General features: G+C 35.6%; 1 long non-coding RNA gene across 1 annotated transcript; it reads left to right on the top strand.

Moving 5' to 3' along the window:
• The first annotated feature begins 8,214 nt into the window (after positions 1 to 8,214).
• On the top strand, positions 8,215 to 9,786 carry LOC122032740. The gene is made up of 3 exons (XR_006126210.1): positions 8,215 to 8,272; positions 8,352 to 8,567; positions 9,705 to 9,786. It is a non-coding gene; the product is annotated as an uncharacterized LOC122032740 (long non-coding RNA).
• The last annotated feature ends 6,487 nt before the right edge of the window (positions 9,787 to 16,273 follow it).

The raw sequence follows: 16,273 nt of genomic DNA, 5'->3' as shown, positions 1-16,273 counted from the left end.
TTTGTAAATCATCTATTTGTTTAAAGAGAGTTTAAAATTTGAAATCTTTCCTTATTTGTTGATTAAAGGAGGATTTTAAATTTTAAGAAAACTTTCCTTTTAACCATGTTCATGATTTAAAGAAAGTTTAAAATTAATAATTCTCTTTTATTAGTTTCTACAAAGATTGAGAAAAGATTTGATATCTTTCCTTATTTGTAGATTAAAAGAGATTTTAATTTTAGAGATAACTTTCTTTTATCCACATGTTTAAAATAAAGATTTTAATTTATTAAATTTCCTTTTTATAAACCAATCATGAAGGATTAAATTATTGAAGGAATTTTATAAATTTCTGAGACAAATTAGGAAGTTTTAATTAATTAAAACTCTCCTTGTTTGTAACTTTGGTGTGGCCATGTAAATTGAGAAAAGAAAATTGTTTTAATTAAATAAATTTTTCCTTTTCATGGCAAAAGAATTAAGGAAGTTTTAATTAAATTTCCTTATTTGCCAAGACCAAGGATTATAAAAGAGGGGTAGAGAAGGCTTCATGGTGAACTACCTCTATTATTTCTCTCCCTCTTTTGTGTTGTGGCCGGCCAGCCTCTCTTCCCCTCTTCCTCTTGGTGGTGGCCGAACCTTCTCTATTGGCTTGGAGCTCTTGTGGTGGCCGGATACTACTTGGAGAAGAAGAAGAAGAAGGAGAGAAAGCTTGTATCCCTTGGAGCTTGGTTGGTGTTTTGTTCTTCGTCCTTGGTGAAGCTTCTTTGTGTTGGCCGAACCTAGCTAGGAGGAAAAGAAGGTGCTTGGTGGTTTCTCATCTCGGAAGATCGTTGCCCACACAACGTCCGAGGTTAGAAGAGGAATACGGTAGAAGATCAAGAGGTTTTTCTACAAGGTATAACTAGTAATTTTTCTTTCCGCATCATACTAGTTATTTATGGAAATAATACCAAATACAAGAGGCTTACGATTCTAGTATTTCGAATATGTTTTTCGTTGTTGTGTTCTTTTATTTTTTTTTCTTGTGATTTGATTGTTCTTTTCGGTTAACCTAAAGTTATTTTAGGAAATTAAATATTAGCTTTCCATAAAAGGTTTTGTCTAGTCGGTGGTGGTTGCTCCCATATCCAAGAAGGCCATGTGCCTCGCCACGTCAGTACTGGGAACCAATTATGGAAATTAATATTTAATGGAATTAATAACTTAAGGTGATTTGGGTCGAACGTGTTAAGTTCCGCAGGAGACCCAAGTCAAAACCTAAAAGAACGAATAGATTAAGTTTTGGATCAAACGTGTTAAGTTCCGCAGGCGATCCAAAATTTAATTTAAAAGAACACATGGTAGCTAGGAAAATGTTCAGACCTTTGTACAAAATTTTTGTACAGTGGAACCTCTAGGTTTTCCGAGTAGCAACCAACACTTGTCGGTGGAGAAACCTCACCACAACTCGATCAAGAGCACAAGGATCACACTAGAGGTTGGTGACTCTAATTAAGGGTTAACCACATCTAATTTTATCATCAAAGCTTGCCACCCCAAGCTCCATTATCTAGAGCTTGGGAAAATTACCAATCAACTGGTCCTTGCACTAGTCGATTGGTGGTAGCCAACAACACTCCATAGAATAAACAATTCTACCAATGGCTCTTTACCATTCAACTTCTATAGTATTCCAATCAACTAGCTACAGTACCAATTGACTGGCTATAGTATCAGTTGACTAGCTATAGTGTAATAGCCGACTGGCTTTAATACCAGTCAATTGGCTATAGTGTACTAGTAGACTAGTTTTCATAGCCGTCGGGTACAAAAATATTTTGTTCCCTGCTCTAGTCAACTGGTCTAGATGCCAGTCAATTAGTAAAAACCTAGCCCTAAGATTTTACCTCAAGTATAATCTCTTATGCACTTGTTCTCGCCCACACAACCATGACCTTGCCTTCTAGCCATCTTCCATCAGCCTTGCATCCCTCGGATGCTTCCCCATCCTTCACGTCTTACCTTCAAGATGCTTCCTTCAGCCTTATCCTTGTTGTCAAGTCTTCTCATGACCTTGCCTTCTAATATCCTCCATCATCTTTGTGTCCCTCAAATAATTTCTCATTTTTTACGACTTACTTTCAAGAGCTTCCTTCAACCTCGGTCTTCATCCTTACTAAGGCACACTTAGACTTACGTTGTCAAAGACTACACACTTGGACTTACACCACCAAGACTCACCGTTGGACTTGCCTTTGTCAAGATCCCACTTGGACTTTCCTTAATGTACCTGCATCTTTCATACTCACAAGCGCATATCAAATACAACAATAAACCTAATTTAAACCTTTACCCAAAAATTATAATCTAGGATCATATTGATTACTCAACAGTGGGTGGTTGTATCATACCCACCGATTTTGTCATGTTAGACATGGACAAGGATCCTTAGATCCCATTAATTTTAGGAAGGTCATTCCTAGCCATTGTAGGAGATATCATTGATGTTAAAAATCATAAACTATCTCTAATGATATGTGAGGAAAGGTTGGAATATGATCTATCTAAATCTCCTAACCACGTCTCTCTTCTCTTAAGTGGTTGTAGTAGGATAGATGCATACCAAATAGAGGAATGGAATTTCCATCCTCCAAGGAGGCCATCGAACTTTTACATAATCCAACAAGGATTGACAGAAGGCCCCTCTAAAAAAATGAAAAATATATCTGCCTAGCAAGAGGTCAGATAAAGGAGGGACCTTAACCATCCACCATTAGAGGGAAAATCCATCCCTCTAATTACATAGCTCTGAGATGAGCTTAGATGGGGTCAAACTAAAGACCTAAAACAAGTGCTGCTTGGGAGGCAACCCAAGGATTTAATTTTCATTTCCTTTTATTCTTATTTCTTTATCAGTTGATCTATTGTACATTACTTTTGTTTTTAGGTTTATTATAGCCTCCACGAGCTGGCCATGACTCTCCCATGGGCGCGGAGGCAACGGTGAAGACAGAAAGGAGGAAGACCATGGAAAAACTTAACCACACACATCTCAAGAACTGGCTGTGTCTCATAGACATTATCGTGTCTACTCTCTGGGGAAGAATAGAGCATGGTCGTGTCATTTAATACGGTCGTGTGAAGTTGGCCGAAAGGATTCAAGCCATGACCATGTCATTTGACAAGGCCGTGTCAACTTAGCCAAAAGTAACTTAGGTACGAACATGTCATTTGACACAGCCTTGTGACTTTGATAGTGTAATAAAGATGTGATTGTGTCATTTGAAATAGTCGTGTGTAAGCCATGGTTTAAAAAAATATAAAAAACTAAAGCATGCCATGGCTGTGTGATTTCACATGGCTGTGCTAAACTAGCAAAGCCCACACGGCTTGGTCATGCCTATATGGCACGGTCATGGGTGGTGGCCGTGTCTACCCCCTCCCCCCCCTCCTTCCTTTCTTCTTCCTCAATTCTCTCTTCCTCTTTCACACCCCAACTTCCCTCCCTCCTCAAGCCTAAGCAAAAGCCAATGATCCTCCTCCTCTTGTTCATCACCATCTCAAATTTCTCCTCCAAAGATTCTTAGACCACTTCTCTCTAAGACCTAGATCTAGATCTAGATCTACAAGCCCTCTACTTCTTCTTCCCCAAGATTTCTTTCCTTCTCCATGTTTTCTTCTCTCTCTAAAGATCCCTTTTCATTTCTTAAAGAACACCCCTTATCCTCTTCAATAATCACTCTTCCCTACTTGTCTTTTAATTATGTTTAACATTTTGAAAAGGATCTGATGTGGAAGCAAAGGATCTAGTGGAGGATCTAGTGGAGGAAACAATCTAGGGAATGAGAAAGGCAAAGAGAAGGCTTCTTCTAAAGATAAAGACAAATGGATCTCACATGACGAAGGTAACAATAACGAGATTGGTATTATTTTTAGAAATAATGAGCAAAAGTCTAGATTGGATTCTCTCAATACCTGGAAATTAGTTTGCACTAGATACTTGGATCCTAATACTATGGAATTCTTATGATGTATTCATACCAACTAACTTACCCCCCGCCATACCCTAGAGTTTTTGAGTTCAATAGAGACCCATTTTTCCTTTGATGATGACCATATTGGTATAATTAGTTTTAGATTGATGAATCAAGAATTTGAGTGGAATTTAAGTGATTTTAATAATTATTTTAGCCTACCTACAAGGGGATCTCGCAAGTTTCATTATAATTTCAATAGCAATTTTTTCTAGAATTCAATTAATGGCTTAATTGAACCTTGCGACCCATTTAGATCTAAAGCTTCTCATATGTAAATCCCCCTATTTTGATACCTTCACCATGGAATGAGCAAGACTACTTTTGGTAGAGGTGAAAGTGATATACCTCCCGAGTTTATCCCCACCCCTCTAGATTTTACCGAGTCCACATCATCTGGACACCCACAGTCGTCAGGACATCAGGAACAAGCTACACATTCTTTTGCCTATGGCACATATCTTTCTAGATTTGATTTCTTAGATTTTCATTCCTCTTTAGATTTTCTTCATGAGAAGCAAAGTGCCCAACAACACATGTTAGAGGGTCGCTTCAAATTGTCTGATGACCAATTCCAAGAGTACGTGACCACTTCTAGTTCATGAGGAACATCTAAGGCTAGTGAAACGCCCCTAGTTTTTTTTTCCTTTTCTAATTTTTGAATAATACATAAACTATGGATGCCACATACTCATACTTTCATAGTGGGCCTTGGTTCAAATAATATTACATAAACGACTTGAAGAAAAATAAACATAACTAGATGGAGAATTAATCTAGAAGGCCTTCAGGCTGTACTGCCCTTGTTCTGAGATGACTCATTGGTCAATGTCTCCTATCTCATTCATCACATTGTCTGGAAAAAATCATATGAATTGTGAGTCGAGAGACTCAGCATGTTTAAAACAATGTTATGCATTAGTTAGCATCTATAATCAAATGTACTAAGGGAAACCATATCAAAGGTAACTTAAGACCTCAATACTTACATACTATGAATATAAGCATAGGTAGTGACATAAGAATGACAACATGAAGGTAAGAATGGTAGATGAACTAAGCATAATGACAGACTAGATCATGAGCAAGTCCATAGGCATACACATAAGCATAACATGAACATAATAATAAATATTATCATAAACATAGACCAAAACATAAATATAACATAAACATAAAGATAAACATAACATAAACATAAGCATAACGTAAACATAAACATAATGTAAACATAAACAAAAACATTGGCATAAGCATAAACATAGCTTGAACATATCTGCATGCGTACTTATAAACATATCATGGTGCTGGCTTGGTTGCACATAGCAGTACTGTAACAAAAGTTGTTGATCAGACAACTACCCTAGCGCTAGGTTGGTAGGGGTCTGAACTTAGGACCAGACTCGCCCTTTATTCTGGCGCGCTCACCGGGTTTAGGTCCCCGGATCATACCACCATCCTAGAACACATCTTGGTTGATTCTAGCGCACTCACCGGGCATAGTCCCCGGATCATACCGCCATCCCAAAACATATCTTGTTTGATTCTGGCGCGCTCACTGGGCTTAGGTCCTCGGATCATACCACCATCCCAGAACATGATTTGGCAAGCTCCCCAAGCTTAGGTCCCCGATTCATGACTTAACCCATAACAAGATTTGGTACGCTTTCCCAAGCATGGGTCCCCGGTTACAACCACTTTATTCCATAAACATAGACATAAGCATAAGCACAATCATAATCACGATCACTACAAAGTCATGAATATAAGCAAGTACATAAACATAAACATAAACATAATCCTTACATAGGCATGCACTCAAACCTATATATCTAAGCATGATTACTACATAAGCATGAAATACAATTATTAACAGGTGCATCACCGTAGGTGGGTTTATTTCATAAGCATTCAAGTTATCAAAATGAGAAGCAAAGAATAACAATATGAACTTACCTATCCTAGAGATCTGAAATCTAGATATAGCAATTAAAGCCCACTAAATTACCATGATGTGAGGAGCAAGAGTAACTCAAACATTCATACCAAATTCCAAAGGTTACAAGTTCTAGTAGCTAGCATGGTATTGACTTCCAAATAACAAAAGAGCATAGGAAACTATAAACTCCGAACCTTACAAATCTAAAGAAGCTAACATGGTATCATTTCCTCATACATACAACCAAAATCAAAACTAGAATCGGAATCCTTCTCAAGGTATATAAGATTATCTTGATTAGAAAACAAGTAGCAAACATAAACAACATATTATCATAAAATTCATAACATACATAATCATTAATTATCATGAAATCCACATTAAGTAGAATCATTAATTATCATAAAATTCATAACATGCATAATCATTAAAACATGATTATCCATATTCATATAATCACCGTGTTGGAGTTTGATATATACATCCTATTTCTACATGCATGCAATGGTTTCGTACAAATTTCATAACATACATGGTTATTAATCAAGATTGTCCATATTCTTATAACCAAGGTTCTAGAGGCTATAATTATACTTCACACCTTCATACATGCAAACCTATATTTTTTGTTCATGTTGACATTTTCTAGCAAGAGGAAATCATGGTATCTATTTTTAAATCCATAACATGCATGCACTACAAGAAAAATGATCTATTAGGACATTTTCTTTACGACACTTATTATAAAACATCATTATAAACCCTTTATAATGACATTTATTAAAACTAATTAATTTTAAAAATATAATATCTCATTAGATCTTTTATCTTGACACATTTTAAAAATGTCATCATCAATAATAAATATATTAATCTAATTTATATCATAACCTAGAGATCAACTTTTCCCAAACGCACTCGTGCCCCGTCTCCACCGCCGCGCTAGGTACTCAATTTTTCCCAAACGTGTGTGCCCTGTCTCCACCGGCGCCGTTGCTCCTCAATCATCTCTGCTGCTACACCTTGATCGTCTCCGCCGCTGTGCCTCGATCGTCTTTGTCGCTGCGCCTCGTCTCCACATCTGCGGCCAGTCTCCACCACCGTGCCCCATCTTCCTATATATCCTTTGTCGCTTCCCTCACTGCAGTGAAATCATAGTTTAGGGTTGCGCCTCATCTCTGTCGCGGTGCCTCGTCTCCTCTGCCGTGCCCTATCTCTGCCACTGTCGCGTACAATCCCTAACTTTCACCGTCGCCGCTCAGATCACAACGCTCAAGCGCCGCTACCTCCTCTCCCTTTTTCCTCTCTAACATGCTCTTGCCGTCGCCACTCCTCTCCCCCACGCTCATCATCATTGTCGATGCTGCTCCTCACCCTTTTTCCTCCCTAACCCATTCTCGCTGTCACCGCTCCTCTCACCCACGTTCACGCATCCTTGTCGTCGTCGCCGCCGGCCTCCATCGCTTGTCTCCACCACGATTCCTCCACAACACTGCCTCCTCTGTGATTCCTTAGGTTTACGGAAGGAAGTAGTGAGTGGAGGTTTTGGTCTAAGAAATTTGAAGCTTTCAAGGTATTTCAATCTAAACCCTACCTCCATGAAAGTAAGACTGATTGATTCCCCCACCATACAAGAATCCCTTGAATCGTTATTCCCAAGATGAAGTCTAGCCCATTGTTGTGGCTTTCCAAGCAAAGTTCGGTGATTATCAATGGTGAAATTCTTACTATATTCTTCTTCAGCAAAGCACTTCGGCCAAATTTCAGCAAAGCCTCTTTGTTTCTCTGTTGTGTGCTTGATAAACTGACTATGCAAGTCTATTGAATTTTGAGTTCTTTTAGTTGTTAGAATGTTTAATTGTTATTGCCACTGCAATTCTCCTCTAATTTAGATATTTATAAGATTAATTTCTCTATTGTTTCATAATTATAGTTATCATCTTTTCTATTTGCTCTTTGTTTGGTGAATGAAAATGACTAGAAAAACTTTGATGTAGCAATAATGCAATGGTAATTTGGTCACAATTGAAGGGGAAAACAACCTAGTTCAAGAATCCCAGTTCTATTGGCCAGGTACCACATAATTCCCATTAGCATCAGTTCCTACATAATGTTTGCAAAGTCAAAAATTCACAGCCAATTAGGTGTCGCCATATTACATTGTTCTGATACTCATGGTGGTTTGTATCATTTTTTTTTCTCTAAAACGATATTGATATGATAGTTTATACAGGCAATTGCCAAAAATCTTCCTGAATCTAAGATGATTGAATCTACCTCTGTTGCTAGACCTGGATTTGTGAATATAAAATTTTCAAACAAGTGGATATCTAAGGTAAAGAAACATTGATCTGTTTCCTCAGTCATATCTTTCTTTCTTCTATCTGTTATGCAGAAATTTAAATATGACACAGCATATCCAAAACATGTTGGTAAATGGGATTGAGCAATGGGCACCAATACTTTCAGTTAGAAAGGCAGTGGTAGATTTCTCATCACCTAATATTGCAAAGGAAATGCATGTTGGTCACTTGAGATCCACCATTATGGGTGACACTTTAGCTCGCATGTTGGAGTTTTTAAACGTGGAAGTCCTTTGAAGGAATCATGTTGGTGATTGGGGTACACAGGTAACATTTGTGGTTCTTTTTGTCTTTTCTGTAAGGGTCTTCCTAAATTAAGTTACTGAAGAATCAATCTTGCTGTTATTTTATTTCGTGTTTCCTTTAAAAGTCAGATCTTTTTTTTACTATTAGTCTAATGTACTGAGATTGGTTACTTCCTGCATAACATTTATACATTATCTGTCTTATGTTCTAAGTTTGATACCTAGTTCTCTATCTCCTGGCTTTGCCTTTGGTATCTCGTGATCAATTTATACACTGGTGCAGTTCTTGCAAGTATCTCATCATACAAAAAGGGGCCTGATCAACTATGTTTTGTAAAACAACCCATGGTAAATTGCTTTTAAACTTTTAAGAGAAACAGTTCTTTTACAGACAAAATAAAGTTATGAATTACAATCACAGACATACATGTTGACATGAAATTTTTTAACATGTAAATCCGATATATTCCCCTGTTTGATATCCTAGTTTGGAATGTGATTATGCTTGATAAGTTAAAAAAGATAATATAAATGGTAAACAGTATTTATTTGTCCACTAATCCACCATATAAGCTCCTGTTCTCCTCCCCTCCCTTTGCTTGTAGTAGGGAATGCCACCCCTACTACGTCTTCTACAGCCCTTATACAAAGCATCCTTGTAAAATTTCCTTTGCATTTTGTTTTATTATGCTTTCCACCAAGTAACTAAATGCAATCGGTATATCACCTCTGAAGTGGCACACTTAGTATTACCTATGGATATCTACTATAGTATATTATATTAATATAGGATATATTCCATATTAAGTTGTATTATATTAATATAATATAGAAAAGGGTGTAAGTTTAGTGTCATTATTTTAGTGAGAGCCATAGTTTCATGGCACTTGGGAACGTGATTCCCATTACAACAACTTAACCAGAACTGTTATGGTGGTACCTTGACTTAATGCATTGTATATCTATATAAACTTTGAATAAGGTGGTTCTGTGTATGACACTACCTTTTAATTGTTGACTATTGTTGTTCTATCAGGGATGCCATGTAGTTTTGTTAATTTTATATTTTAATTACTCATTAATTAAACTTTATATTTTATATACTTATTGTTGCCTCATGTAAATTGTTGTTGAATAAATTTATTTTATTCTTCTGCAGTTTGGCATGTTAATCGAGTATTTGTTTGAACAATTTCCAAATTGGGAGGATGCTGGGGATCAAGCTATTGGTGACTTTCAGGTGTGATATGACATTGCTAAGTTTTTGTGGATTTATCATGTTTTAGAATGTGATCATGCCTTAGTGGTAAGGTTTGTCGTGGAACCATGCTCTATAAACATACAATTCATAATATATTCAAAAGAAGTACTATAATCCTGAATTATCAATTCAAGTCCTTTTAGAACAGAGAGATGAAAGAGCTCATGTCAAACAGTATATGGGACTAATTACTTTTTGGAACAAAGAAAAATCAAAGATAGATAATATTTTTTTATTTAGAATATAATTTGATTCTAATCGCATATAGATTTTTATTTTGAGTAACATGTGTGTATTTCAATATATTAGGAAATGTGCAAAAAAAATAAAGCTACCAGAAAGCACAAGATAATGCATCAAACCACTAGGACATCTTTTGCTCAAGTGCAACACAAATTGATAATTTTTCTTATTCATATTATAATTCTATACGAGTTTTAGTATCCCTACTAGAATGTTCAAGCATAATAATTGCATTCATTGGTCACTTTTTACTAAAGAAAGATAGATAATTTAGTAAGCAAATCATGACCAACTAGCTCAAATAAGCAAATCAGATAGATAGTTTAGGGCTGCGCTTTAACAGTAAACGAAGATTACTATTAGGTGAATATGAAATGATATTTTACATTTTCTCGTTTGGTATGATATTTAATCTTTATCATTATTTTTATTAACTTTTTGTCTTCATTGTTTTATTTCACTAATACAAATTTATTCATTGTATTTGTAGGTGATAGGTACTTGAATTTTTGTGAAGCAATACGATGGTTGAAGATTGTCTGCCTAGTTAGTTTTTATTTTATAAGACTCTGTTCCAAAACTTAATATTTTGAGTGTAGTGTGTTGTTAGTTTTGGATGTATAGAACTTGTCGTTAGTTTGCATTTGTAACTTTGACTCAAATATTTGTTGGATGAATTTAGATTATCTATTTGCACTTTAAATTATATTTTATGATTTTTTTTTCTATTCTAAATGATAGATGGATTGTGATGATGTACAAATATTGAATTCATGTTATATATTCTATATAAATATTAATGATCATTTTAAATATATTTATAAATTATTATAATGACATTTGTTAATGTCATAATAGATTAGTTAAGGTGACATTTAAAATGATTTTATAAATTATCTTTACTGACATTTTTTATTGTCCTTATAAAAAATATAAATATCATAATAAATGAGTTTTGGTGACATTTAGTTTTATCACTGTTATGATGATAACACGACATATGAAAATGTCCTTAGAAAAAGACTTTTCTTGACATTTTAAAGTGTCGTTATATTTTTAAATTAGGACACTTTTGATGTTAGCATTGATATTGTATAATGACATTATAAAATGTCAGGAAATTGAGGAGGGTCTAAGACGACATCACTTTATAGGGCGTTTTTGATAGATGTCACCAAAAAGTTAATGTCACCATAAATATGTTATAAGGACATTTATGTGTGTCATGATAGACCATTTTTCTTGTAGTGATGGATATAAGCATCATTGTCTGTATAAAGGGATGTGTCAAACATAAGTGGTCTCATAGCATTTTAAACCCTATAAACCGTATCCTATATTAAACATGAAGTTATCTAGACATTCTTTTTTTAAAATTCACACATTCTAAACCAAGAATCAAATCTAGCATACAATATAAAACAATCCTAAACATCGTTATGGTCATAGCATCTTAAACCAAAACTTAGTATATTTCATGTGTTTGGTTTTTCAAGATCTATACAAAGAACATGAACTAGTTATGATGCGGAAATAAATAACTAGTTATACCTTTCTTTGTAGCTTATAGATCTCTTGATCTTCTGTTGTATTCCTCTCCTCCTCTTGGACGTCATGTAGGCGATGATCTACCAAGATGAAATCCACCCAAGCTCCTTCTTTTCCTCTAAGACTCTTGAACCACCAAGGGATGCCAAAATAGGAAACTTTCTTCCTTTCTTCTCCTTCTAGTAACCGACCACATATGTAGAGTCTTCTCCTTTTTCCTTCAAGTTTTGGCCACCAAGAAATATGGATGCTGACCTTAGAAAGAAGAAAAGAAGAGAAGAAGAAAGGTGTCGCTGGCCCTAGGAAGAAGAAAAGGAGAGGGGAGAGGGTCGGCCACAGCAAGGAAAAGAGAGAGGGCTCTAGGTTGTGTCCCTCATGAGACACCCTCTCCTTCTCTTTTTTAATCCTTGGTCATGGAAAAAAAGGAAAGTTTTAAACATAATTAAAACTTCCTTATTTTTGACCTCCCTTTTAAAAAAGGAAATTTTAACAACAATTAAAATCTATCTTTTCTAAATTTCCTATTGTACATGGTAATAAAGGAAAGTTTTAAAATTAATCTCTCTCTTTTAAAACATGTAGACAACTAAAAAAAAAGATTATTTAAAACTTCTTCTTTTAAATCATGGATACAAAAAGAAAAGTTTTATCAAAAATTAAAATCTCTCTTTTAAACATTATAAACAACTACAAATAAGGAAAGATTTTAACAAAATTAAAATCTCTCTTTAATCCTTTGTTGAAAGCTATAAAAGGAATGATTTTAAAATTTTAAAACTCACTTTTAAAACCATGTCGATGTCTATAAAAGGAAATTTTAAAAATAAAAGTTTACTTTTAAATCCCTTCATGAATGCCTATAAAAGGAAACATTTTATCAAAAATTTATTTTTAATAAAATCTCCTTTTCTCCTTTTATCATGGTCGACCCCATGCTTGGTCATCAAGCATGGCTTGGCCGATCCAAGTCTTGGTCTCCAAGCTTGGCTTGGCCGGCCACTAAGCTTGGACTTCAAGCTTGGCTTGGCCAGCCCCTAAGCTTATGTAAGAAGCTGGGCTTTGAGTGGATAAACAACTTTATAAATAAGAGGGTACAATAGGGACTGAGAGGAGGAATTAGTTTTGGTCTCCCGATGAGCTTGAGCTTCCTGTGTTCGCCCCAAACACCCAACACAAGTTCATCAATAATAACTCATACCACTAAAGAGTTATTATTGCACTATCGCACCAATCCCATATTATAATATGGGCTCTTTCTTATCATGAGTGCACTAATCTCCCTATGTTTAAGATATCAAATGTCTATTAATTAAATGAGTTTCTGACAACTCACTTAATTAATATCTAGCTCCAAGAGTAGTACCACTCAACTTCATTGTCATGTCGGACAAAGTCCACCTGCAGGGTTTACATGACAATCCTTATGAGTTCCTCTTGGGGACATTTTCAACCTAGATCACTAGGACATAGTTTCCTTTTATAATCAACAACACACCATATAAATGATATCATTTCCCAACTTATCGGGCCTATTTATTTAACGGACTAAATCTCACCCTGTGATAAGTTAAAGAAATAAATACTAAGTATACGTGCTTGTTATTATATCAGATTAAGAGTACGACCATCCATAATAACTCAGGTTTTGTTCTTTTATTAAATCAGTATAAAAAGAACTACCTCAAATGGTCCTACTCATTACACACATAATGTACTAGTGTAATTTTATAGTCAAGATAAACTAATACCAAATTACACTACAACTAGTTCAATGGTTTGTCACATTCCATCTTGGTTGTGAGCTACTATTTATAATTTATAAGGAAGTGATAAGATGATCTTCTATGTGACACCACACACCATGTTATCTATAATATAAATTAAATAGACAACTACACTTAAACATAAATGTAGACATTTGACCAATGTAATTTTTATTTCTAAATAAATGTTTATGTAAAAATCTAGGCTTTTAGTAAGCATCCTAATAATCTCCCACTTATACTAAAAGACTATGCTGCCATATGTACTGTCATACATCTGATTTCCATCCTCTCAACATGTCCATCAAATACTCTCGCTGGAAAGGCCTTAGAGAAAGGATCTGCCAAGTTATCTACCAATGTAATTTTGGCTACAACAACCTCTCCTCGTATTAGGTGGTACTTGCTCTCTATGTGTTTACTTGCCTTATGGACTTGTGGTTCCTTTGAGTTTGCTACTGCACTACTATTATCACAATAAACTATAATAATTTTGGGCAAACCAGGTAGTACATCTAAGTCCATCATGAAGTTTCTGAGTCATACAACTTCTATGGCTGCCTCAAAGGTTGCCACATACTCAGCTTCCATGGTGGAGTCCGAGACGTATTTCTGCTTAACACTCCTCCATTGTTATGGCTCTACCTTCTAAAGTAAACACAACATCCAGAGGTCGACTTACTATTATCCCATTCAGTCTGAATCCGTGTAACCCACAGAGAGCAAATTATCTGCCTTATAAACTAGCATATAATCTTTTGTCCTTATATGCTTTTACGGCAGGCCAATGTCCTGGTCCTGAGTTACTTTGATAACTGCTAACCATGTCCACGGCAAAATAGATATTCGGTCTCGTACATAGCATTGCATACATTAGGTTCCCTACAGTCGAAGCATAAGGAACTGCCTTCATGTCCTTTATCTCCTTTGATGTCATAGGAGGCATCTCTTTAGATAAAGGTATTCCATGCCGAAAAGGTAAGAAACCTTTTTTGGAGTATTGCATGCTAAAATGAGTTAGGATAGTATCGATGTATGAAGCTTGGGACAAGGACAACATTCTTTGCTTGCGATCCCTTATTACTTTGATCCCAAGAATATGTCCACATTCTCCCAAGTCCTTCATATCAAATTGCTTGGACAATCATACCCTTATGTCTGACAATACTTTAACATTGTTGCTAATGAGCAAAATATTATCTCCGTATAGTACAAGAAATACCACCACGTTTTCGTCACTCTTCTTGTATACATAAGATTCATCTGGACACTGAATAAATCCATAAGACTGGATTACATTATTAAACCAGATGTTCCATGACCTTGAAGCTTGCTTTAGACCATAAATAGACCAATTGAGCTTACATACGAGATGCTCTTTGCCCTTTTGCAATGAATCCCTCTAGTTTCTTCATATGGATATTTTATCTTCAATACTTCCATTAAGGAAAGTTGTCTTAACATCCATTTGCCAAACCTCATAATCCATATAAATAGCAATGGATAAAAGGATCCGGATAGACTTAAACATGGCTATTGATGAAAATATTTCCTCATAATTGATTCCCTCTGTCTGACTATACCCCTTCGCAACAAGCCTTACTTTAAAGGTTTCCTCCTTCCCGTCTGTCCCTCTTTTTCTTTTTGTAGATTCATTTACATCCAATGACTTTTACACCATTTGGTGGTTCTATAAGCTCCCAGACTTTATTAGAATACATAGATTCTATTTCTGTGTTCATTGCTCTTTTCCAAGATGCTGCATCTTTATCTTTGGGTGCTTCGTCATATGTCCAGGGATCAGGTTCATGTTCACCAAGGATCAAGTTCGAAGACTCTCCCAAAACATGAATCTTTCAGGTTGCCTAATAACCCTCCCACTACGACGAGGCACTGTCTGTAATTGTGCATTATTTGTGAAACGTGTTGTAATTTCTTGTGGTATCTCATCTTGTACTGTTGGTACTAGATTAGACGTGTCCTCTCTTATTTCCTCAAAAATAATTTTACTCATGGGCTTGTGGTTCATTACATAGTCTTCTAAAAATTAAGCATTGGTGCTAACAATGACCTTCTGAACTTTAGGACTATAAAATAAACGAGAAAATTATATTTTCAGTCTCATAACTTGCATATTTTTCAATTTTAGTCCTTTTATGAGTTAATTTTTGTTCTTAGTCCTGTAACTTGTAATATTTTCCAATTCCAGTCCTTTTTCCTCCAAAATTAAAATTTTTTAATGAAAAATGTCTAGTTTGTGGTTGGAATATAAAAAGCACATGGGTCATAAAAAATCAAAATCCCCAAATTCAATTTACAACTCATCATTTTCCGTTGAAAATTTTCAATTTTAGAGGAAAATGGCTGAAATTAGAAAATATTACAAGTTATAGGACTAAAAATATAAATTGACTCATAACAGGACTAAAATTGGAAAAATGTAAGTTACAGGACTAAAAACATAATTTTCTCTAAAATAAACCACCTTTCGTTCCTTAAGGATAACCCACAAACTAGCGAACTTCTGTTCGTGATTCCAACTTATCAGTGTCTCCATTAAGCACATGTGATGGACTACCCCAAATCAAAATTTTTATTTTTAATAAAATTTCCTTTTCTCTTCTTATCATGGTCGGCCCCATGCTTGGTCATCAAGCATGGCTTGGCCGGCCCTAGTCTTGGGCTCCAAGCTTGGCTTGGCCCACCACTAAGCTTGGACTTCAAGCTTGGCTTGGCCGGCCCCTAAGCTTGTGTAAAAGGCAGGGCTTTGAGTGGATAAAAAACTTTATAAATAAGAGGATACAATAGGGACCGAGAGGAGGAATTGGTTTTGATCTCCCGACGAGCTTGACCTTCCCGTGTTCGCCCCGAACACCCAACTCAAGTTCATCAATAATAACTCATACCACTAAA

Source organism: Zingiber officinale, chromosome 11A (assembly GCF_018446385.1).
Source record: "Zingiber officinale cultivar Zhangliang chromosome 11A, Zo_v1.1, whole genome shotgun sequence".
Lineage (NCBI taxonomy): Eukaryota > Viridiplantae > Streptophyta > Magnoliopsida > Zingiberales > Zingiberaceae > Zingiber > Zingiber officinale.
Note: the sequence above shows the minus strand (reverse complement) of the source record. Positions and strands in the feature narration are given on the sequence as shown.